General features: G+C 42.1%; 1 pseudogene; it reads left to right on the forward strand.

Moving 5' to 3' along the window:
• Positions 1 to 606: 606 nt before the first annotated feature.
• LOC132087564 (suppressor of tumorigenicity 14 protein-like) lies at positions 607 to 25,798 on the forward strand (annotated as a pseudogene).
• Positions 25,799 to 25,915: the final 117 nt, after the last annotated feature.

Raw genomic sequence — 25,915 nt, forward strand, 5'->3', positions numbered from 1 at the left:
GTTACTCCATTGTGTATTATTAACACTGGCTTAGCTTTTTAGGAGACACAAATGTAGAGCTGGCCATGAGCATGAAAATACCTGGAAGACAGCAAGACCAACACAGGTGTCTGATATAAGACATTCAGAGAACATTGATGCAGTAAGCTGTAAGATAAAATTCAAGAATGTGCATATCAATAGATGTCTGTCTATTAAAGAACCAAAACAGAATTTGGTGACTGAAATGATGTTATAAGCCTGAAGGTACTTCAGAAAAATTTAGTTTTTTTGTTGCTTTTACTGCCACCCTAAAAAATGCATTGTTTTGCATATGTCTATTAGTTTTGCTCTTGGATCAAAAGCAGCCTAGTGACATATTTATTACACATGCAGTAGAACTAATAATAACAGGATGTCCATCCGTGACAGCCAGTAACTATGATAGTCATTATTCCCCAATGTTGAGGTCCAGGGTCACACATGGTGGCTGAACTGATTCTCTCCAGTTTCTGTAAACTGCAGTAATAAATCTGTTCAGTGACAAATCCTAAAGCATGCTCAAGCTGAGATGGGGAGGTGTGCTGTGAGAGTAAGTATCTCATGTGGACAACTCTTCTCATAGCTTGCCTTGCTTTCCTGATGATACTGTGACAGAAGGTACAGATAGAAGATAAACCAGGCTGTCGACTGGGTTGATGAAGATGCTGAAATATTTCCATATGGCAATGTGGAGGTACTTAAATTTTTATTTTATAAATGTTTTGTCAGCTATTATGATAGAAAGGATTTAATAATGTCTGCAGGAGAGGCAAAGCAGAGATTCATTCACTAGTGCCTCACTTCAAACGCATGAAAGGAATAGCCTGCTAAAGCAGAAGAAAAGTACTTTCAATTTAAGGTTAAAAAATTTTATTTTAATGCTGCCAATCTGGGCCTCAGTTACATCAAAGAACTTGATGCAGGGCTGTGATGGAAATAATCTGTTACTGTGAGGTCTAATCTTAATTGCTTTCATTTGCTGCGCACAGAAAAAGAGAAACCTGTTAGAAATTTTTAATGTATATATTCACTCACAAAATATTCTGAGTTGGAAGTGACCCGCAAGGATCATAGAGTTATAAATAAATGAAAAATTTCAAAATATGATGCAGGTTGCAAAATGGAATAAGCATAAGAGTGAATTACAGATGCAAGAAATAGCATCTCACATTACAAGTAAAAGAACAGCAGATAGTAATAGTTGCTAAGCATAGGGCTTCACATTTTGTGTAATAGTTTTTGTGGCACAAAACCAGGCTGAACATGGATAGATTGAAAATGCTTTGGGTTCATTTGTTGCACAGATTCTGCTTAACACTGCTACACGGGCACTTGTTGCCTTTTCATTCCTAACCTCTGCTTCTCAGTGCCACTATCACCACTGAAGTAACATAATCTGGCATTGCCTTTCTGATGCTTCTATAGGTACAGAAACTCCAGGACACTTGTTAAGCAATAAAATGGTGACGTACACGCAGAGTGACTAGTCATCAATGCTGGAATGCCCAAGCATCCTGTGTACTATCAGCTGGATGGAAGAATGAAAGGGAAGTGGTAGCCAGGGAAATATTCTTGAACACAGATGACCAGATCAGTGTTACTTCTGCCCAGTTTCCCAGCAAAGACAACAGGAATATGGGAAATGTTTTGGGATTAATTTTTTTTAATGCTTTTTTTTTTGGTAACCTTCCAGATGGGCCTGGGGCCTGGACTCCTTTGGTTGTGTGTTTAACTTCATCAAGTAATGTGATGTTGCTTACCTTCTCACTGGACCAAAGAGGAGAAAGCAACATATTAAAAGCTCACTTTCAAGCTGTTCCTAAAATCAGTAAGTAATTAATAGAAACAAGCATCTGATGAAAGCACACTAATTACTGATTTTGCCTCTAAAAAGTTGATATTGCCTTGACCATATCTGGGAGACGGAATGTTGGCATATAAAGTAGAGAATTATCATTGAGATCTACTTTACAAAAGACTGAGAATTGAACAAAGAGAGAACATCCTTTGGTCTGGGAGACTTTGTCTTCCTGATAACTACTCAAGACTTACTTGCCAGTCATTGCATGAGTAACACCGAGCAGCGGCAGGGAAGCAGACAGACAGACAGCTACAGGCACTATCTGGGCAAAGCTAGATAGCCCCAGTGACAGAGCAGCTACTTTTGTCAGTTTTGGCAATGTATCCACAGATCATAGAATGTGTATTTAAAGAAAATGGAAAAGAGCAAGCACTTCTAGTTTCTCTTTGTTCTTTTTCTGAATGCATTGTTCAGTGTAGTTAACTGAATAAGAAAAATGTGTTCCAAACCTAAGACCTATATTCCAAATCTATGAGGTACTGTGGATTTTACATGAGTCCTGTGGGGTGAAATATTTTAAGTAATGCCGAACTGTAGTACTAATTTTAGAAGAGATAAAGGGGCTCCACAGGATCAAGTTTAGCCACAGTTTTTTGGTAAGGTATAAGTGAAAGAGTTTTGACAATGAAGCAAGTGACTTTCCTTTTAATGTGTGGAACAAGTCACTGAGGACAAACTCCTCCAAAACTGCCACATTTCAGCTTATGTCTCTCTGCACGCTGCTTATCCAAATATTTATCCCATGCACATTACTAACTAAAATGGCTTTATTGTTCTGAGGATGGGCATTTCAAATTACATTTAGCCCAGGTTTTGCTACAATATTTTTTTAATTTCAGAATTATTTTCTGTTATGTTCATATTTGCATTCACAATATTACCTAAAGGGAACCAAAAGCACTAAGGACTGGATATCTAATAGAGTCCTTGGTAGAAAATAAAACCTCAGTATGGCATATGATACACAAGCTTCCTTGTTTACATGAAATTAATCAGTTATCCCTTCACTGGGCTAATTGCTTTTTAATTTTGAAAATACCTACAGAAAAGTCAGAAGTAGATTGGAAGGGGGAGGTGTGTTGCATCCACATCTGGCTGCTTCTTCCACTTACCATGAAAGAATGCCTTTTTAAAAAAGAAAAACTTCAGTCAGAGGTTTTTTTGTACTTACCCTTAGTTGTAATTTGATCCAAAAAAAGAGAAATTCAGTTTTATGTGGAGGTGGAAGTTAAGTGATTTTCAGTTAATACAGGAAAAATGTGAGTTGAATACTGCCACAATGCATTCCTTGAACTCTGTATGTAGAGCAGACTCTGCACTTTCATACAGCTGAGATAACTATGCTCCTTGATGATGCATTTCTCTCCTAGTACGTGGTGGTCAATATATTTCCTGGAATGGGACACTGACTTCTCCTTATTATCCAAGTTACTACCCACCAAACATTGACTGCACCTGGATCATCAAGGTAAGTGCTGGGAACTCTTCTAAGTATTGATGACTTTTCTTTATCTTATGTAGACACAAAATTGGGAGAAATGGCTTTTGATGTAGATGAAACAGAGAAAACCTAGTGAAACCACTGAACCTGACTTCTTCTCAGGCATGCATTTGTTTCCTGTCCTATGTACAGGCGCCAGCTATGGGATGGAAATATTGCCAACTTCCAGAAATTTGAGAATTTTTTTGACTGCAACAAATTAATGTGTAAGATGACAAATCCCAGCAGCCAGAGAAAATTAATAATAATCAGAGCTTTTCTTCTATGTCAAAAAGAAAAAATGGTCATGTAAATCATGCCTCACATGATGGATACCACAGTGTATTTCCCTGAATTCTGAATTCTGCAGAGCCAGGACATTCTCTGGTTCAGAAATTCACCTCTGAATTTCAAGCAAGTCCTTTGGCGAGACTTAAAATCTACTCATGATTTCTACGAACTACCTAATTGTTGCAGAGTTTTGTTCAGACATGGCTTGTAGGAAGAGGCCATGATTACATACAGCTGGTTAAAAAGTAAAAGGCAGCTGTAAGCAGCAGGTTCTCAGGCTTTTTCCTTAAAAACAGTAAACACCATGTCCTTGAGTAAAGTGATGAGAAAAACATAGTGGAAAACATGGAGGCCTTGAGAATGGTCAATAACAAGTCAACAACAGGATGAGGAAAACAAGTATTAGCCTCAACAAGAAACCACAGGTACTGACAACAAAGGAGGGGTTGGTGTGTAATCTGTAACAAATGATGAGCTCAGGTTTTGCAATATGTATGAGCTTAATTAACACTACTATAAAGGGGTGTAAGCTGGATCAATAAATCGGAGTTTGATGCTCATCAATCAGATGGTCGTCTCCCTTCACTTTTCTCAAATGGTGACCCCAACGTGATAAGGCAACGCACCACAGAGGAGTGAAGACACGGATCGGGTCCTGAAGCAGCCAGGCCAGCAGAGAAAAAAAAAAAAAAAAGCGGATAAAAAAGAAGCTGAGACGTACCGTGCTCTGGGTGTCGTATAGACGAGCCTGGCCGATATTGCTGCCGGACCTTGAAGAGCTGCAATCAGCGCTGACGATTTAGGTAGGGAAAGGCAAGCAGCATATGATTTATTTACTGCCTTTTTACAGAAAAGACAGGTTAAGGGGATAGATTTGCAAAAGAATTTACCAGGGCTTTTGACTTATGGCTATGCTAGGGGAGTTTTTATTAACCCCCATACGGTTCATGAGTTAATGGAGTAGCGTAAATTTGGTGATTTATTATGGGAGGCTACTTTAGAGGACAATAAAACTGCCAAGAAGTTAGGTAAATTATGGAGGGTCGTTCACAATGAATTACTGCAGTTTCAGGCCGAGAAAAAGGCTGCCCAGCAGCCTTTGGTTAGAAATTAATATTTCTCACTTTTGCCTTGCTAGATACTGTAAAACTCTTTCAGAAAACAACAGAAACAGAGAATATGGTTATTCTGTTGCAATCAACTTCCATTCTGATGAGCTGGTCACCCACAGAGCATTTTATATTGAATACAAAGCTTTCAGTCCCACAGAACATAAGTTAATAAGCACACAATTTAATTTTTAAGGAGAAACCTTTCAGAAACCCTGCTTGACAGATCAGTTGCATACAACTCAACCTGCCTATTTTCTTAACCCTACTGCAGGAGACAAATGTGTAAAATGTTATGTCTTTGGTTGACTGAATAGAGCTACAAATTTAGATATAAGATGCATTTATAAGCTAGTACTTATTTTCTAACTTTTATCAACTATTCTGTAAAATGGGGAGTAAAATTTCTCAGTTTCTGTAGATCTACTATATGGCACTTCACTGACACTTTAAAATAGCCAAGCTGCAATATGAAAATAGAATGGCAGAGGGCCTCTAAGCATGACTCTTCTCCCAGCCAAAGTTAACCATGAATACTGAATCTTTTCTTGTCTTGGTTTCGACAGACAGGTGTCTGCTAAGGAAGGCAGGAGCCTCCCCTGAAATGGAAAGCAAAAACCCCCTCCCTCCAAATTGCTATAAATTTTAAATTAAGAGGCTCTCAGGCAAAAATATGGGAGCAGGGATAACAGTTCTTTATTAGGGAAGAAAATAAAAAGATAAAATAAACAATGCAGAAAATCAGAACAACGCTGACAGAGTCAGAGCACAACCTGACACCCTGTTGGTCAGGGTATTGGTAGCAGTCCAATTGGAGATGTGGCTGCAGTCCTCCTGGAGTGTGAGGTATGGTTCTGTTGGAGCAGGGATCCTGTAGAAAGGGTGTAGTCTTCCTCTGAAGCTCAAGTGGAAGAGGCAGCTGTTCCTCTGGAAAATCCAGTGGAGAAGCCATGCTGGTGTTCCAGAAACTCAAGATGATATCCAGGTAGAAATGCTTGGCTCCTGCCTCTGGGCGGAGCATCTCACAATAGGATGCTATAGTTCTTATCAGTCATGCAATGATGCTCAATAGGCTTATTATTGGCAGATATCTCCCCTGAGAGAGGATTGGTTGTGGAAGAGATAAGGAAAACTGCCCACTTAACAGAAGACAACTGCCATACAGATGGCAAATAGAGTACAATTTGCTTGGCAATCCAGAACATGATCCACCCCTTATTCTATTTTCCATCTGCATCGCAAAGAAACCTTACACAGTTCTCACCTATGACTAGGTTTCCCTGTGGTACACAACGGCTTTCTCCATCTTTCTGCATTACCCACCAAGTGTAACCAGGTCCTTGAGCAAAAACAATTTCACGGATGGGTTTATCTTTGCCTGAGGTGGAATTAATCCAAACAATATTTCCCAAAATATCTTTCATATGTACCACAGGGACTTTATCTCCATCCATTGTGTGCAAGGGTTCAGACTGGGCAAGACCAGCTTGATTGATGGACCCTCGGGTGTCGACCATCCAGGTAGCTTTTGTTAAGTTCATTTCCCAATTTATAAAAGTTCGCTTACCAAGTGCTTTCAGGGTAGTCTTAAGTAGTCCATTGCACTGTTCAACTTTCCCGGCAGCTGGTGCATGATAAGGAATATGATATATCCATTCAATACCATGTTCTCTGGCCCAGATGTTGATAAGGCAATTCTTGAAATGGGTCTTGTTGTCTGACTCAATTCTTTCAGGGAACCCTGGGAAGGCACCGAGCCAGGGACACACGGGTGCAGCAAGGCCTCCATCCCTGCTGTGCCCCAGGAGCCTCCCCCAGCTCAGTCTGTCCCTGCCATGTGTCCACAGGATTTGCTTTTCCAGGCCCAGGATGGTGTTCCAGGTAGTAGCGTGAGACACAGGGTAGGTTTTCAACCATCCTGTGGTGGCTTCCACCATTGTGAGCACCTAGTGCTTGCCTTGGTGTGTCTGGGGCAGTGTGATGTAGTCAATCTGCCAGGCCTCCCCAACTTGTACTTGGACCACCGCCCACCATACCACAGGGGCTTCACTTGCTTGGCCTGCTTGATGCCAGCACATATCTCACACTCATTTCAACCTGTGAAATACTGTCCATGGTTAGATCCACCCCTTGGTCTCGTGCTCACTTATAGGTGGTATCTCAACCCTGATGGCCTGAGGCATCATGGGCCCATTGAGCTAAGGGGGAACAACTCCCCCGTATGTTGCCAATCTAAGTCTGTCTTCGACACCTCTATTTTTGCTGCCTGATCTACCTGCTCATTGTTTCAATGTTCCTCATTAGCCCGACTCTTGGGGACACAGGCATCTACACGAGGGACTTTCACAGGTAGCTTCCCCACCCAAGTAGCAATGTCTTTCCATTCATCAGCGGCACAGACTGGCTTTCCTCTACGCTGCCAGTTGGCCTTTATCCACCTTTCCAGCCAGCCCCACAGAGCATTGGCTACCATCGAAGAATCAATATAAAGGTAGAGCTTTGGCCACTTCTCTCTCTCAGCAATGTCCAGGGCCAGCTGAACAGCTTTGAGTTCAGCAAGTTGACTTGATCCACCTTTTCCTTTGGTAGCTTGTGCAACCTGTCATGTGGGGCTCCATACAGCTGCTTTCTACTTCCGGTTCATCCCTATGATGTGACAGGAACCATCAGTGAAAAAAGCGTAGCGTTTTTTCTCTGATCGTAGATGGTTGTATGGTGGAACTTCTTCAGCACATGTCACTTGCTCTTGTTCCTCTTCATCAGTGAGACCGAAGTTTTCACTTCCTGGCCAGTTTATAATTTTCTCCAAAATCCCAGGGCAATTCAGGTTTCCAATACAGGCACGCTGCGTGATGAGAGCAATCCACTTGCTCCATATAGTGTCAGTGGCGTGGCGGGTAGAGGGAACCTTTCCTCTAAACATCTACCCCAGCACCAGTAGTCGGGATGCCAGGAGAAGTTCTGCTTCCATGCCAGTCTCCTCTGAGGTGCCTTGAACTCCTTCACAGGCAGCAAAGATTTCCTTCTCTGTGGGAGTGTAGTTGGCTTCGGACCCTCTGTAGCATCGACTCCAAAATCCTAGTGGTTGGCCTCAAGTCTCCCTAGGCACTTTCTGCCAAAGGCTCCAGGACAAGCCATTGTTCCTGGCTGCAGAGTAGAGCACATTCTTCACCTCTGGTCCTGTCCTGACTGGGCCAAGGGCTACCGCATGAGCGATCTCCTGCTTAATCTGGGCAAAAGCCTGTTGCTGCTTGGGGCCCCAGTGGAAAGTGTTCTTCTTGAGGGTCACTAGGTAAAGAGGGCTCACCATCTGATTGTATTTGGGAATGTATATTCTCCAAAAACCTATGGTGCCTAGGAAAGCTTGTTTTCCTTCTTGCTGGTTGGTGGAGATATTGTGGGTGATCTTGTTGATGACCTCAGTTGGAATCTGACACTGTCCGTCTTGCCACTTTACTCCCAGGAACTGGATCTCTCAGGCAGGTCCCTTGACTTCACTCTTCTTGGTGGGGAAGCTGGCTTCTAGCAGAATCTGGATGATCCTCTCTCCTTTCTCAAATACTTCCATTGCCATGTTCCCCCATACAATGATGTCATTGATGTACTGCAGGTGTTCTGGAGCTTCTGCACCCTTTTCCAGTGTGTTCTGGATCAGTCCATGGCAGAAGGTAGGACTGTGTTTCTACCCCTAGGGCAGTCGGTTCCAGGTGTACTGCACTCCCCTCCAGGTGAAAGCCAACTGAGGCCTGCATTCTGTTGTCAGAGGAATGGAGAAAAACGTGTCATCAATGTCTATAGTGGCGTACCACTTCGCTGCCTTGGACTCCAGCTCATACTGGAGTACCAGCATGCACAGCAGCACTCAGCGGTGGAGGCACTTCATTAAAGCCACGATAGTCCACAGTCAATCTCCATTCTCTGTCAGACTTGTGCACAGGCCAAGTGGGGCTGTTGAAGGGTGAGTGGGTTTTGCTGACCACCCTTTGGCTCTCCAGCTCACGGATCATTTTGTGGATGGGAATCACAGCATCTCGATTTGTTCGGTACTGTCGGCGGTGCACTGTTGAAGTGGCAATTGGCACTCGTTGCTCTTCCACCTTCAGAAGTCCTACCGCAGATGGGTTTTCTGATAGTCCAGGCAAAGTGTTCAACTTCTTAATGTTCTCTGCCTCTACAGCAGCTATGCCAAAAGCCCATCTGAGTCCCTTTGGGTCTCTGTAATAGCCATTCTGGAGGAAGTCTATGCCCAGAATACACAGGGCCTCTGGGCCAGTCACAATAGGATGTTTCTTCCACTCTTTCCCAGTCAGGTTCACCTTGGCTTCCAACAGGATCAATTGCTGTGATCCCCCCGTCACCCCGGCAATGGAAACAGGTTCTGCCCCCACATGTCCCGATGGTATCAGGGTACACTGCAGTACCTGATCAGTATCAGTATCAACTAAGGCATTGTATTTTGTAGTTGTAATGTGCCAGACCATCAGATCCACACCATCCAGAAGATCCAGTTTTCTGGTGCTGCTCCCTGGATAGAGGCAGGGCCCCTTTAACCTGGTTATTATTGCTTTCCTGCACATTCATGATAGAGATACCTTCAAGAAGGTCTGACAGATCATACTCAGCAGCTTCATCATGGGAGTTTGAGGGTACCTTCACTTTACTGGAATTCCCTTAGTTAGGGTTTCCCTCCTTGAGTTGACACACCCCTGCTGCCAGGGCAGAAGTGGGTTTCCCATCCCACCTTCCCATGTCTTCCCCATGGTCACGCAGAAAGAACCACAGGTCAGCCCGCGGGGTGTACCCTCTCTCTCTAGCTGGGGAACGTTGGGCTCTGACTTTGGGGCCTGTGACTTGCACTGCTGTAATGTGGAAATGTTCCTCCTCACCTCCTCCCTCATCTCCTCTTTGAGTTCCTTGTCCACAGCTGAGACATGATCCTGCATTGGGCCATTGATCATACTTTCATAATTTCTAAGCTTACCGGCAACAGAACCCACTGTCTCTCGGTTGTTATCAGCATCAATCGTTGCAATGAAGGTGGTGTATTGAGATGGCCCTCAATTTGCCAGACTCCACAACATTTGCCCTATGCACCTGACCTTGTTTGGGTCATTATCATGATGTCCATCCCTCCCAAAGACTACCTCCCATACTGCCATTTCTCTCAGCTGTTGGATCCCTTCCTCAAGGGTCTTCCAGCGCATTCTACGGTGGTGGTCCTGCATTCTCTCCCTGTCAACAAACCGCTCTCTGACACTTATTAAAAACCACTCCCAGAGGAAAAGGGACCCTGGCTCCCTTACAAAAATCTGATTCATACCTGAGTCCTGGGTCAAGGGTCCCAGATTCCTTGCCTCACCACCATCCAGCTGGACACCTATACCCATAAGGTCCCAGACCCAAAGTATAAGCCTCATATCCCCGTCATACAATGTCTTTGTGCAGATTACGGAGACTTTCATACATCAGGGACTCGGTGATGATTGCAACCTCTGGCTCCCCTGTGGGTTGTGAGGGCCCTCCCCTATCTGGGTGCTTTGATTTCATCTTAGATCTCCTTGTTTCTATGGGGCAACTGTTGCTAGCTATGTCTTGCCTTTGCAGTTCAGATGGAACCTAGACAGTTGTAACATCTGTAGGTTCCACTGCTGCACTGTTAGACTCCTCCTATTTGAGGCAGGGGGAGGGCTTCTCACCAGCTGGGGAAATGTACTCCTTCAGCATCTGGCCCATCTCACGTATCTCCTTCACCAGACCCCCCACCCAATCTGGGTAGTTCATATCTGGGGTAGGCTGTGGGGCACAGTCAGGCTCTGGGGCATCAGCATCCCTAGTCTCTGGTGCCATGTCAGGTTCTGGAGTAGGTGTCAGGGTGGTTATCCAGGTTAACCTTTCCTTATCTCTAAATGCTAAACAGAACAGGCCTATTGTGGGATCTCAGCACCTCAGGATGGAGGTGCAGAGAGGCCGAGACCACCCTTGGGGGGCTCGGGAATCCTGGAATGTTGCCAGAAGTGTCTGGTGGCAGGATTTTGATCCTACACAGGAGATGAGACCTGTATGAGGACTGGGAGGATTCCACTGGGTGAATGGTGAAGGGATAAGTTAGTTAAAGTGTAAAACACAGGGTTTAGGATTTTGGTACAGGGGGGTCTAAAGAAGTAAGATGGAGGAATTGGGGCGTGTCCTGTCCTTCTTCTTCTTCTTCTTGGCCTCCATCTTCTGTGGTGGTGGTGGCACTTGGGGATTGGTTGTTACTAGAAGTGCACAGGTTAATAAGAGTAGAAAGTATTGGAGAAAAATGATAAATATTGTACACGTAACTTCGGGTATAAAGATAAGTGACCGCCCGGGGGCTTCGGCAGTGTGCCCATGGCTGACTTGCTGTGCAGACCTCTGTCGGGCTGAAAGAAAATCTTTTAGATAAACAATTAATAAACACCAAGACCGAGACAAGATCAGAAGTCTCTCCTCGTTCTTTGAAGCGTTGGCTCTCCAAGGCCATCCCTGGGCCTTTCCAGGCCACCTAAACAGCAACACAGAAAATTTACAAGTGGCGTCCCTGGGAATTCCCTAGACCTACAAGCCTAAACAGCCGAGAAACAGAGCAAATGGCATTCCCTGATCTCTCTCCGGACATAAATCAGCCGAGCAAAGAGAAAAGAGAAACGCCGAAAATCTACAAGCGGCGTCCCTGAAATAGCTCAGGACCTAAATCAGCAGCGAAAAGAAGAACGCCGGGAGAAAAATGAAAATTTACAAGTGGCGTCCCTGGACATAAATCAGCCAGAAGAACGCCAGAAAACCTTACAAGTGGCGTTCGCTGCGTGGGCACCCCCCACCAACCCTTTCGGGGGGGGATCAGCCCTGAAGAGCTGAAGAGCTGAAGAGCTGAAGAGCCGAGAGGGCAGCTCCTGAGGAGAGAAGCCTGAGAAGAAAAAAAAAAAGGAAAAGAAGAAAGAAGAAAAGAAAAAAAAAAAAACGGCCAGAAGAGTCTGCAAAAAAAACAGCAGTCACTGAGAATTCCATCTCTCAGCTTCTGCCGAAGACAAGTTCGTAGCAGAGCAGCCCGGATCGGAACCGGAAGGCGCCTCTGGATTCCTTCTCCTGTGACCTGCTGGACAGAGACGGGAGCCTTCGGACAGCTCTGACGACAGATTCGGTGAGAAGGTCAAAAAATAAGAACATAATTGCACACTCTCCCAAAAAACAACGGGAAATTTTGTCCGCCTTACAAGGCGTGGCTCAAACATATACAGAAAGGATCTCAAAAGAAAGAATTAAAACAGCTGTTGTTGTGGGCAAGGCTTAATTACCCACTGGCTGAAACATGCCTGCTATTCGAAGTGGGGTTTTGGCAGGAAATTAATAGGCACTTATATTTTTTAGCAACAAAGAAGGACGAGACAGCGTTAAAGCTGCTCTCGTCGGCAAGATTGATGCCAGAAAGGCATCATCTCGGCACAGTCGAAAAGACTGGGAGAGCAACGAAAAGTTGCCGGCACCCTCAGAAGGAGGGTGGGGAGCAAAGCTCCAGGAGAAAAAAAAAAAGAAAAAATTTTAATTAGCTCTGGCCTCAAGAAGCCAGGGGAAAGGGCTCTCGAGAAAAGAGAGCAGGAAATAATATTAAAGCCCCGGTCCCAAAACCCAGAAACCCCAAGAAGCTCCTAAAGCGTCCTGAAACTCCGGAGAATACAAGGGAGTCAGGAACGGAAGGGGGGGGTGCAGGGGGGAGAGAAGGGATCGGGGGGGGAGGCGTTTCCCGCGGGGGGCACGGCGCGGCAGCGGCGGAGCCGGCGGGGAGCGCGGGTGAAGAGACAGAGAAGGGAGACATGAGTGCAGACGCGGCTTTTATCAGCGCGGCGCCGGGGGGTGGCGGCCGCTCCGGCCGCTCCGGCCGGCCGGCAGAGTAACCCGGGAGCAAAGTCGGCTCGAATTGCGGGGCGGGCCCGGGTGCCGGCGGGGGGCGGGCTGTACGCACCGGCGGGAGGAGCCAGGGACACAACGTCAGAGGGAGAGGAGACAGAGTCGGGACAGACCGAGGGGAGGAGATTCGGAGGTGGAGCAAGGGGGAGAGAGTGACATCTGAGGCGAGGAGGGGCCGTGCTCGGGATCCTATGTCCCAGCGGCTCCACACCCTCTTCGGAATTGGCACCTTCGGTTGTAACCCTCGGAGTCCCAGTCCCTTCCCTTCAAGGGAGACGTTCTGGTGTTCAAGCTCCATTTCCAGCTGAATTAAAAGCCAAGCAGACACGGTCTCAAATGAGATCACGAACACGGCAGTCGACAGGACAGGGGCGGTAGAGCTCATGCTGTCATCCGAGCTGGGGAGGCCGGTGACAGCGCCACCTAGTGGGGGAGCAAGGCTTTCGCTTGTATCTCCACAGATCGAGACGTGGGTGTCGGCACGACACGTGAAACCATTTCGAGTGCGAGAACATGAAAATGCGGATCCCAGAAACAAAGATCCAAAAAACAAAGAGACGAGTACTCAGACAGGGGTCGAGACTCAGATTGCCAAGACAACTCAAAAGAGAAATAAGAAGAAACTAAGGACTTTGGGGGAATTCTCTGTTAAGGTCCTGAATGAAAAGCAAAGCAATGATGTCACACAGAAGTGAAGCCATGAGTTTCATGATGCTTATGTGCATCATTCTTTCATTCATTGCAATAAGCAATGGGGATAATTTACCTATTAATCAGCCAAAGCAAAATGTATGGTAGAATTCTTTGACATCTCTCCCATTTGGAGAGGAATTTTAAGAGTAGGGTTCTATGTTTTAATAATTCTCCTATTCCTCATACTTGTCGTCCCATGCATATTTGCATGTTTAAAACACGCTATGAATCGGATAGTAAAAGAGGTCTTCCTGGTGCAAACAGAAGGGGGAGATGTGGGATCTCAGCACCTCAGGATGGAGGTGCAGAGAGGCCGAGACCACCCTTGGGGGGCTCGGGAATCCTGGAATGTTGCCAGAAGTGTCTGGTGGCAGGATTTTGATCCTACACAGGAGATGAGACCTGTATGAGGACTGGGAGGATTCCACTGGGTGAATGGTGAAGGGATAAGTTAGTTAAAGTGTAAAACACAGGGTTTAGGATTTTGGTACAGGGGGGTCTAAAGAAGTAAGATGGAGGAATTGGGGCGTGTCCTGTCCTTCTTCTTCTTCTTCTTGGCCTCCATCTTCTGTGGTGGTGGTGGCACTTGGGGATTGGTTGTTACTAGAAGTGCACAGGTTAATAAGAGTAGAAAGTATTGGAGAAAAATGATAAATATTGTACACGTAACTTCGGGTATAAAGATAAGTGACCGCCCGGGGGCTTCGGCAGTGTGCCCATGGCTGACTTGCTGTGCAGACCTCTGTCGGGCTGAAAGAAAATCTTTTAGATAAACAATTAATAAACACCAAGACCGAGACAAGATCAGAAGTCTCTCCTCGTTCTTTGAAGCGTCGGCTCTCCAAGGCCATCCCTGGGCCTTTCCAGGCCACCTAAACAGCAACACAGAAAATTTACAAGTGGCGTCCCTGGGAATTCCCTAGACCTACAAGCCTAAACAGCCGAGAAACAGAGCAAATGGCATTCCCTGATCTCTCTCCGGACATAAATCAGCCGAGCAAAGAGAAAAGAGAAACGCCGAAAATCTACAAGCGGCGTCCCTGAAATATCTCAGGACATAAATCAGCCAGAAGAACGCCAGAAATTTACAGCCTATCAGCAACACCAGCCACTGTATGATATTATTAGTATTTAGAGTGGATCTAAACACTTCAAAAAATGGTGGGGCAGACCCAAAGAGATGGTTAAACGGTTGGGAGAAAATTTTCCCCAGTGTCATTTCGTTATGGTAGGTGCCATTATTAAAGTAACCCCAAAAACATACAGTTAGTGTGTGATAGCTCTGAATCCATGTGCCTGCTTTCCAGAGGAAATTAAAAATCCATAAATTCCTCACCTTATTCACCCATAAAACAAAGTGGATAATAGCCACAGTAGCCTTGGTTATAGGAGCCATGTTTAGATAAGGGTCTGCAAATGGGAGAAATATAGCTACGATCACATGCCACCCAAACTAGGGTAAGCTGGACCACATGGCGTCACTTAACGAGGTTTCTCTAGCAGCACACAAAAATTAGATTACTCAAGAACTGTTATTCCCTTTTTGTTTCTATGCCCTTAAGCCTCATGTTGGGCACCAAAATCTGTCTTGGTTTTGACAGACAGGTGTCTGCTAAGGAAGGCAGGACCCTCCCCTGAAACAGAAAATGTTCTGGATCAATATTAGATTTTGGGGGTCTTCCAGATGGTGGAACATGAATTTTCAGGAGATACGAGTATATTTATTTGTGACATTTCTTAGAAAAGATGCAATTTCAGATTTTTTAAATGCCAGGGGTTTTTTACCCAATTAATGTCTAGGTAGCTAAAGTTCTCTGTGATTTCATGAGATCAGTTCATTTTGAGAAGCCTCTTCAAATCCTCAGCTTGCTTGTCAGAATGTAGTTCTGTTCATTGTTGACATAGAAGCATTTAAATTTTAAGGTTTCTGATAAAGATTCTTGTTTCATGGCCTTTCACTCTAAATAAATGGCACGTTTTGTGGTCAGTCATTGTGGGATTCACATTCTCTGAACCTGAGAGAAGCAGAGAAAAGTATGATCAAAACAGTTCTTATCTCATTTGCTGTGCCTGTGTTGTTGACAAGTGGAATGCATTGTGGAATGTTGTTTACTTGAAGGGAACTGTTAATTGGATTCTGGTGTGAGTGTTTTGATTCACTGGCCAATTGAATCCATGTGTGTGTCGGGACTGTCAGTGGGCAGTCACGAGTCAGTGCAGTTGAGTGCTTGGCAGATTCAGCTTAGATGTAATGTAACATAGTGTAATATAGTATAATAAAGTAATTAATTAGCCTTGTGATAAGATGGAGTCCTCCTCATCATTCTTTCCTTCATCAGGGGTGCCCTGAATCCAATAAGTCATTCTATAAGACACAAATTTTCAGGGATTTCTTCTTCCAACAATGTGGGTCCTCTTTCTACCAGAAAAAGTTACTAACTATTCTTAGTTCTGTGGTTACTCTGGTTTTTGCCTCAAAAATGGTTAAGATTCCAAGCCTAGGAATACCTTTTTTAACAAAATCCACTGCCTTTATTGTGTGTATCTGTGTGCTCTGCGACTAGCACTGAGGCAGGAAGCAGATGGCTCAAAGTTATTTAATCAGTTCTTAGTCACAGTCAGGAGGCTCTGTTTAAAGACTCAGGAGGAGTGGAATGGCTGTCATGTGTCAGTATCAAGTAGATGCAGTAGTTTGGGGAATGCTATCTCAGACACCAGCATGGATGGAGAGCGCTGGCCTATATCAGCCTTCCCTGCAGCAGTAGTAACAGGAGAAGGAAAAAAATAAAGTCATGTTTTCCCATATCTTAAGTACCTGCAATCACCCACCTGAGGTTAGTTTTTTCCCCATTGTTGGGTGCCTATCAAAGCACAGTTACTAAAAATTGCACGTTCTGCTCTGAGCTGACCTGGAAAGCAAATGCCAGCCATCAGCTGCATAACTTCAGGGAGAAGTGACAAGAAAATGCAGACACTCCTGCTTTGAGCTTGTGCTGGCTGGGTGGTGTATGCTTTCCTCCCACTGACATCACATGCAAGGCAGTGAAGAAGACTAATTTAATCCAGATTGGAACTGATTAGACTACTGTGGGACAAGTGGATTTGGTCCTTCAATCTGATGTAGCTCTTAATTTGCCTATGGTGCTAAATGGGAGAAAATTTCATTTTACTTCACTTGGGCAGAAAGAGGAGTTGTTTGAGCTACTTAGTCTTTCAGAGACTTTTTTTTTTCTTGCACATCTGAAAGAGTCAAAGAGAACAAACATTTTTACATATTGTAAAGAAACAATTTACCATCTAAACTAACTAGTAGTTAGTTAATGTGAATGTGAAAGAAATTCTTGGTCAAGGGCTGTTGCATACAAGACTGTGAGTTTTGGGAATTGTTTGATAAAGCACTTATTCACATCAGACACTGAGTGTAGTAACATAGAGATTAATTTGTACAGAATTTTAATAGGAGGAAATATGTATTTGTAATACTAAAGAGAAGCCTAACTTTGATTTTATTTTCCTTTTCCTTAGGAAAATTATTTTTGATTTTATTTTCTTTTTCCTGTATTAAATACATTCCTTAACAAATGAAAGAAATGCTTCCTATCAGTAGTTATGTATCTGTGGTGAATGACTTTCAACCCTTAGAGGCAATTAATGTAAATTCAATTTGCTAACTATATTTAGGTGACTCATTTAATTCAGACTGCTTGATAAAAATCTTTGACAGATTTTGCCAAGTGAGATTTTTTAAAATATTCATTTTATTTTACAAATTACACAAACTTCAATTTTTAATAATAATTTTACTATTTCTTCATGGTAGAGTCCTGCATTACTGCATTTAGACTGTATCAATATTTCCAGTGTCATTGATTTCTTATTTTTCTAGATTGTCCTTAGATATGCAGACAGAATGTGTATTCCTTCAAGAAATTAGTTTGAATGTTGGAAAGGCTGCCCAGATGGTACTGCTGAATTGGATTGGGGTAGAGAAATCATTTCTTGTTTGTTGTTTTCTGTAAAGAGTTTTTTCCACGAAGTTGAGACATGAGTTGAAATTATCTCTAAACTACTGCTGGCAATCTTAAGGATCACATGAAGCACGTGGGTGAAGATGTAAAAGTGTGGAAAAGAGGCTGTGTAATGTGTCTCTTTAAAGAGTGGGAGAACAGAAAAATCAAGAGGGAATTTCACACCAATCTTTATAAGTTAACTTTCCAAAGAGGAAAAATGCACAAGAAATAGCCAAAGTAAGCTATTTGTAAATAGTGAAAATAATATTAAAACCAGCATGGAGATTTAAAATTTTGTTTTAGTTCCCTGCTGTGAGAGGATAAATAGATAAACTGTATTTTGACACTGTTTTATGTGACAAGCTTATCAATAAGTAAAGAAAATGTGGGGAGAAAAAAATACAGGAAACTGTTTCCACAGAATGATTGGTCAAGACTGATTGCCAAAGAGGAAGAATATTTTTAATATCATTCTGCCAATATTGTTATGGATTGTCACATAATTTTTGTTCGTGATCTAAATTATGGATTAGAGTAGGTCCTTCTGAAATAGAAAAGTGTTACGCAATAGAAATATCGATGTATTTAAGAGGGATGCATTTGTAAGGGGTCCTGAAAGGCTGTAGAATATGTATGGAGAAAAATAAAAACAAGAATATGAGTCAGCAGTGCCCTGGCAGCCAGGAGGGACATCCTTGTCCTGAGGTGCATCAGGCACAGCATCGCCAGCCAGGTGAGGGAGGGGATTGTCCGGCTCTGCTGTGCACTGGGGCAGCCTCACCTCGAGTGATGGGGGTAGTTTTGGGCACCACAATATAAAAAATAATAATCTTTAAGAGAATGTCCACGAGGGGGTGACAAAGATGGTGAAGGGCCTTGAGGGAAAACTGTATGAGGAACAGCTGAGGTTACTTGGTCTGTTCAGCCTGGAGGAGACTGAGGGGAGACCTCATTGCAGTTACAGCTTCCTTGTGAGGGGAACAGGAGGGGCAGCTGTCTGATTTCTGCTCTCTGGTGACCAGTGACACTTCCGAGGGAATTGTCTGATGTGGTATCAGGGGAAGACTAGGTTCAATATTAGGAAAAGGTTCTTCACCCAGAGGGTGATTGGTCACTGGAACAGGCTCCCCAGGGCAGTGGTCACAGCCCCAAGGCTTCCAGGGCTCAAGAAGCATTTGGACAATGCTCTCAGGCACAGGGTGTAACTCTTGTGGGTGATGCTGTGCAGAGCCACGAGTTGAACTGTAAAGTTGATCCTTGTGGGTCCCTTTCAACTCAGAATATTCTGTGATTCTGTGAAGATCTGAATGGAGATAATTAAACTGACATGTGGATCGCCTAAGTTGCTTTTTGATGAAAAAATGGCAGAGGGGATGATTGTTGCTCAAAAGCTGACTTGTTAGTCAGGGTCACAAAATACTCTGTGAGTTTTGTTTGTATTTAGTGGTTGGTTGTCTTTGTTCTGGGGTTTTTAAGTGTCACACTAGGATATAAAATAGGAAATTGAAAATACCTTCCTGATCACCAGTGGGAAGGCTTCAGCTAGTGTACTGTACCTAAACTAGGCATTGCATGTCAAAGAACATAGAGAACATTCAAAAGATACCAGAAACAGTGACCAGAAGGTAACCCAAGGTCAGATAGTACAGCACAAGTCTCTCTGTCACTGTGTACTACCAAAACCAAGGTAGATAAATGTCTGGCAGAAATGGCAGAGAAACATCCAGATGACCTCTAGTAGGGAGTGTAGCATGTGGCTGTTGGTCCTCTATGGTTGTGGACATTGCTGATACTACCAGTGGCTCCCTAGTGACTTGCTTAATTTTGCTTATGTACTTTTTGTCGTGCTTTCAGTCTTGGGGTAACCAGGAGTAAATCCTTTTTCAAAAAAAACCTACCTCCCACTGTTTAGAGGTCCTTGTAAACAACTGGTAATAAAAATAATAGTTATGGAAGCCAATTGATGAGATCTATCAGGCTTCTCACATAGTAAACTGTGATAGTCCTTAGTCAGAAATTTATTGGAGGGAGGTATAAAGCTCTTCTGCAGTTTTCTCAATTTCATTTGAAAATTAAAAGATGCTGTGAATTTTTTATTATTTGTAATGCCTGTGGTTCTGGTGAAGGCAAAAGAACAAGTCTGAGAAGCCTCACTTACTCAGGTTAGAGTTATGTAAATTGGGAGTGTGGACAGTTGAAGGGTCTTCTTTTTTGTCAGGGACAGTAGAGACTGAAATTAGTGTGATCATTAATTAGGGTGGGTCATTCCCCTGTTCGCTCTCCACAGTGGGACCAGTTTACACTAGTATAGGACTACTACTTTAAGCAGACTAGAATGTGTAGCTTTGAACAACTTGCTGCATGTGCAAGATGTTGTTAATAATTTGAAAGCATGACTCCAAACATGTGACACTATCTTCTCTCTCTTATTTCAGCACACCAAAGTTGCTCCCCTTATGCATACAAATGCCTCAATGGAACATGCTTGCTGAAACCAAATCCTGAGTGTGATGGGAAAAGAGACTGTGCAGATGGATCACATTTTGGTGTGGTAACATTCATTTTAAAATTTGTTAGTTACTTGGAAAACTAAATCATCAATTTGTGTTATTCTTAAGCATTATTGGATTAAGAATTTGTTAATCAAATATGAATTTTAAAAAATTAATTTCCTGGTAACACTGTATGCAAATGTCTGTCTTGAATTTTGCACTGTTTCTTTTAAATCAGCTCATCCATTCTGTCTATGATGACTAATTTCAAGCAATGCACTTCCTGGATAAGCTGGTAGGTCTTGCTGCTTTTTTAAGCTGAATGAAATGTAGTCAAGCTGTGTTTGTAAGGAGGGAATAGAGACAAGAATTATTCAAGTGAACTTTTAAATTGTGCTTAACCTTTTTTTGAGTTATTCAACTCTTTAGAAAGCTACACAGGAAGACAGATAATGCTTTATATCTGACCTACCCATTGAGTGAAAATGGGCAAGTACTCACCTTTTTACCAATTGCACAGTAAGGTCTAAGGGTAAAAGTTTGTGTCAAGCATGGCAAAGTGAATTAACTGGTGGGTTTTTTACTAATTTATTAAATTATTTCTGTTAGCTTGTGGAAGACACCAGCTTAGAAAAAACAGAATCGTTGAAGGTGAAGATGCGAGATCTGAGAAGTGGCCTTGGCAAGCAAGTTTACAGATGGGGGCACATGGCCACGTGTGTGGTGCATCTGTGATCTCCAACAGGTGGCTCATATCTGTTACCCATTGCTTCCTGGATCCTGATTCTGCAAGGCGTGAGGAAATTATACTGTTCTAGAGTATTTGCACTTTAATAACCTTACAAAGGTGCTTTCAATAATTTGTAGAAGCTATTCCTTGTCTAGATAAGTTGATCCAGGTAATAACTTGGTGACATGACATCCCTACATGAACACTTGGTGTTGTCTGCTGGCTTCAAAAGTCTTCAATTTTTGAAGTTATTCTTTTGCTTCCATTACCAGTAAAACCTGGATGACAGAACACTGTCCTGTTATATGTAGGGCAAACACCATTGTTTTTTTCCCCCTTCTTTCAAAAGGCAGGAATTTTCTGAGTAGAACTATGGCCTTTTATCCCAATACATGTCCTATATATTGATCAATGAGTGAAAACCTCATTGATGTTCAGTTTAGGTAGTGGAAATTGAAAATGCACCATGGTTTTGATGAATGTCCTCAAATACTGAAAAGTAGTTAAAACAGAGTGAACTAACATTGTGTTGCTTTCCAATGGGATGTTCTAAAAATACTTTTTTTTACAGATACTCTGTTCCAATGGGATAGAGAGTGTATATGGGTTCACATACTATAAATGAAAAGAGCAATCATGTAGCTATGAGATCAATCATAAGGATTATTGTCTACCCACAGCATGACAAAGCTATCTCAGACTATGACATTGCTCTGTTGGAAATGGAGACACCTGTACTCTTCAGTGAGCTGGTAGAGCCCATTTGTTTACCTAGCACCTCTAGAGTGTTTCTTTATGGAACTGGCTATGTAACTGGCTGGGGAGCCATAAAAGAAAATAGTATGTTCCTTTCCTGGATACGCTTTTTGCAAGTTTGGCTTAGTTTTAAACTCTAACAATGGAATATTTATACTTGTAAGCACAAAAAAAAAAAAAAAAAAACCAAAACAAACAAAAAAAAAACCCAAACCCATGACATTTACTTACTGTGTCTATAAAAAGCCAGAAAAGATCTCCTTAGCTACAGTCTGTGAATTCTGAAAGGTTGCTTGGATAGCAAGTGATAAGTGACAAAATGCATACTCAGGTGTCACAGATCATTGAAAAGCAAATGATCATAGATTTATAAAAATGTGCCTATTTTCATGTTCATGACTCATTTAATCAGATGAATAGAACCTTGCAAGTAAAGAGATCCGTAATTTGCAACTATTGCAGAGAAAGAATTTGTTTCTGATTGACAACATAGAGCCATAAGCAGCAATAATTGCAATTGCAAAAAAATGTGGAGGATCTTTCATTTTCTCTGTCTTAATCAAAGGCCTCATGAAGTTCTGCCTCTGTGTAGCTTGGAGCAGCCAGCTGCAGTGGGGAGGCAGAAAAAAGCACACTGAGGTAGAGAGGGGTAGCAAGGGAGCCTGTGGGATCCTTGCGCTGTGTCAGCATTAAACAGCTTGAAACCTAGGCTTGGGCAGCATCTCAGCACATCAGAAGGATCAGGATATTTAGCTCACAAGGGCACCTCATGTCAATACCATAGTTCAGAATTAAAGTCTTAGCATAATTTGTGAGTTACAGACTGTTCTTTGGTGTTTCTTTAAAATTATTTGTTTTTCCATGCTCAGCTTTATTCCTCAGTTTCTTCCCTAGAACTGAGAGAATGGAAAACTATATAGAAATTGCATTTTGTAGGACTAGGATGTTGTTTGGAGCATGGCCATGTTTTAAATAATAACAAAAAGCTTCAGGCATAATTTGAAACAGCATTCAAATTTAGTCACCCCGTGTGCAGTCTTATCTTACAATTTGCATGGCACTTTTACTACTTTCTGATAGACTAAGGTCATAAGGATAAAGGCTAGGGAAATGGAAAGATGGTGCATGGTGCATTGGAACGTCTATGGCTATTGGGTAGTGTGAACAACCCAGCTTTCAAAAATAAGGGCAGGCACCATTTGAACGTGAGGGAATTACTCTGCTGTCATTAGCTGGGTAGATTTTGAGTTAGAAGCAATTCTCTTTGGTTTTGATAATTGGTATCTCTGTAAGAAATTTGTGCCATCGTAACCTCTGCAATACCCTTTGTATTTTTTTCTAGGTCATCTTGCCAAAACACTGCAGGAAGCTCGAGTGAGAATGATTAACCAAAGTGTTTGCAACAAGCTCTATGATGATCTTACTACTTCACGTATGCTGTGTGTTGGGAACCTTAATGGTGGTGTTCATGCATGCCAGTAATATGGAACTGGTAGGAAAACTACAAATGAATGTTTGCTTTCTTTGGAAAACTCTTCAGTTTTAGGTTGTTTGTGTGGTGAGGGTTTTTTTGGGTTTTTGTTGTTGTTGTTTGGGTTTTGGTTTTTGGTTTTTCTTTTTTATTGAGTGCAAATTTATGGTTAATTTAACATGGCAACTAAAAGACCTCCAAAATAAGGAAGAAAATTCATAATGGATAATCTCTGACTCTCTTGAGAAATATCATTTTGCAAATGCAAGGAGTAAAATGTATCGAGAAGAGTTCTTTTTCTTCTTCAACAGTTATATTTCATACCAGACAACAAAAATATAAAGATAAAAGGAATCGTCTGCACTAAAAGGTCCACCTGTGAATTGCGCTATTTGTATTAATTTATTTTTATCTTTTTTAATATCTGGATGTGGAATTGCTAAAAAACTGTAAAAGTATGATGAGTAATTTATTGTTACAGTTAAAAAGAAATACAAAAGGAAAAGCTAAGCTAAGTTTTGGAACTGCAGCTGCAATGGTGCTTTTTAATTTCAAACATTCATTTATGTGTATAATTACAAGTTGTGACTACATCACAGTAGTGTAAGTTATAAACCCCAGCTTGTTTACACACACAACCAGAAACTGCTTTTTGGTTATACTTCCCTGTCCTGACTCTGCCTTATTTCTCCTAGTACACTAGTTGTGTACTTCATTGGTGTTTAAATTTCTGATGATGAGTATCAGCTTTACAAACATTTTTTTATACCAGTTAGCATGCAAAAGGGATAGAAATTTGTTACTGAATATTAGGCTGAGGCAATTTGGTACAAATTTTGTGTAATATATAAATTTTATTATTTTAATGCAATAGGATAACTTTTGCAAGATTGTAGCTCATGATGGGTGAAACTTATTTAACATGATAGACTATTTGTAGATTTTTTTTATAGTGTCAAAGACTTAATTAAATTAATTATTATTTTTATTAACATTACGTAGAGTTTATCTGCAAACTTTGACCTTGGAATTATTTTGCTAAAATATGTCAGAGGGGTGGTATTCCTCCAAAAAATGTGTTGCTTAAGAAATGCCCTTGAATTTTCAGATGGGCATTTTTAACCTATTCAGCTGTATATCATACTAGACATTTTCCAGCATGATATGCTATGTCTGAGTTTTAGCATGTTGGTCTGAGTTCTGGCATGTTGGACCTCTGGGTTTTTAAGTTCTTAGTCTGGGTAGCATCTTTACTTTTTTGGGGGTTGGTTTTTTCTTTTTTTCCCTTTTTTTCTGTCACTAGTATATATATTATATATACTTTCTGTCACAGTATATTATATCACTGTAATATATAGTAAGTGTTTCCTGTACAGTGCTAGAGAGGAATGACACTGGGAACTCAGGAAAGTCCCATAACACCCTAAACCTGCTTTACTATGCTTTCAGACTTGTGAGGGCCTTGTTCTGTTTTACTCCTTCCTGGACATGTAAGCTGTGCATATGTTGCACAAGTTATATGAAGCTTCCAAATACCTTTCATCTTTAGAGGACCTGATACACAAGAAATAAAAAAATCACCCTTTCATTCTGTTTTCTTATCACTCTAGAATGTTCTTTGATCTTGATTCTTCTGCTTAGGATCCTTCCTTTCCCTAGAGATATACAACCTCTTTGGTCTTTCAGAACTGGCTGAGTAATTGTCTGAGCCTCCTTTCTCAAGTCACTTTGACATCAGTCTCTTGGATTAGCAACATTTCTAGTATGACAGCAGCCTGAGAGAAAGGAAGAACTCTGACTTCTTTTCTTATCTCTAGATAATTTTCTACCATCATAATAGATAATTTTGGTTGGTTGGGTGATGAAAGCTTTGTGTTATTACTCTTTTCTCAGCACGTGGCTTTCTCCTGACCTCTTACATGTTTTGGTTCCACCTGGGGGCTCAAACAAGCCCCAGGGTGAATTTGGAGGCTGCTGACAGCCCTGTGTGCATTAGGAACAGCTGCAGAGAGGAGCTGCACTGTAGTTGCCCAGAGTTCTGTCAACAGACTAGGTCAGAGAAGGTTAAAATAATGGAAGGCAAAAAAAAACATTGATTAGCCCAAATGCACTTTGATCCTGGGAACTGAATTAAATAGAACTTTTTATTTTTCTATACTGCTATGCAAACCTGCATGTTCCATTTGAGAAGCCTGTTCTTATTTGCACATTCCTTAGTCTTTGTTCCTTCTTCTGTCTCTACAAAGTAGTCTACTGTAGAGTCAGTCTTGATTATAAAACTACTGATAATACTCAATTGTGCCTGGTTTGTTTGTCAGGTTTGGGTTTGTTTTGGTTAGTTGGCTTTTTTGATTTGGGTGTGTGGTATCTTTCTGTTCCTATTTAACACACAGTATAAGAGATCTGCCTTCAACCTGTGAACAATTTATAGTAGATTTCAAATTGCAGTAGAATTCCCTATTTCAAGTTGTAGTAGAATTCCCTATTTCCATCCCTGTCTTCTTCTCTCCCTGTTTGAGCTGTGGTGAGTTATTCAATGAATCCTGTAATGAGACATTATCAAGGAGTAATTTTATAAACTGCTTCTCGCCGTTGCTTTATATTGGTAAGTGTGCTGCATCCATAATTTAAAACAATTGAATAAATATGGCATCTGGCTGAGTACATTATATCTAGAAGTAAGTTTTAATTAATATTTGAGACAAAGAGGGGCAGGTATTTACTGTTCCTAAATAACCTAATTTTTGTTACACTGCTCTCTGTGCATGTACTAATGGCTGGATTCCTTCATTTTGGGGAGATTCTGGAGGTCCCTTGGCCTGGACAGGGAAGGGCAATAGATGGTACCTTGCTGGCATCGTGAGCTGGGGTGAAGGGTGTGCTCGGCGCAATTGTCCTGGTGTGTACACCAAGATGACAGGAGTTTATGACTGGATCTGTTGGAATACAAACTGGTGAGCCAAGGACAAAATGCAGATCACCTCTGTGTGAAAGCTGCTTCCTGCTGTAGTCAATTTGATGATACAACATGAAAATGCCATTGACCGTTCCTTGGTGAAAGAATACATTTTTTAA

This window comes from Ammospiza nelsoni, chromosome 2, assembly GCF_027579445.1.
Source record: "Ammospiza nelsoni isolate bAmmNel1 chromosome 2, bAmmNel1.pri, whole genome shotgun sequence".
Classification (NCBI taxonomy): Eukaryota; Metazoa; Chordata; class Aves; order Passeriformes; family Passerellidae; genus Ammospiza; species Ammospiza nelsoni.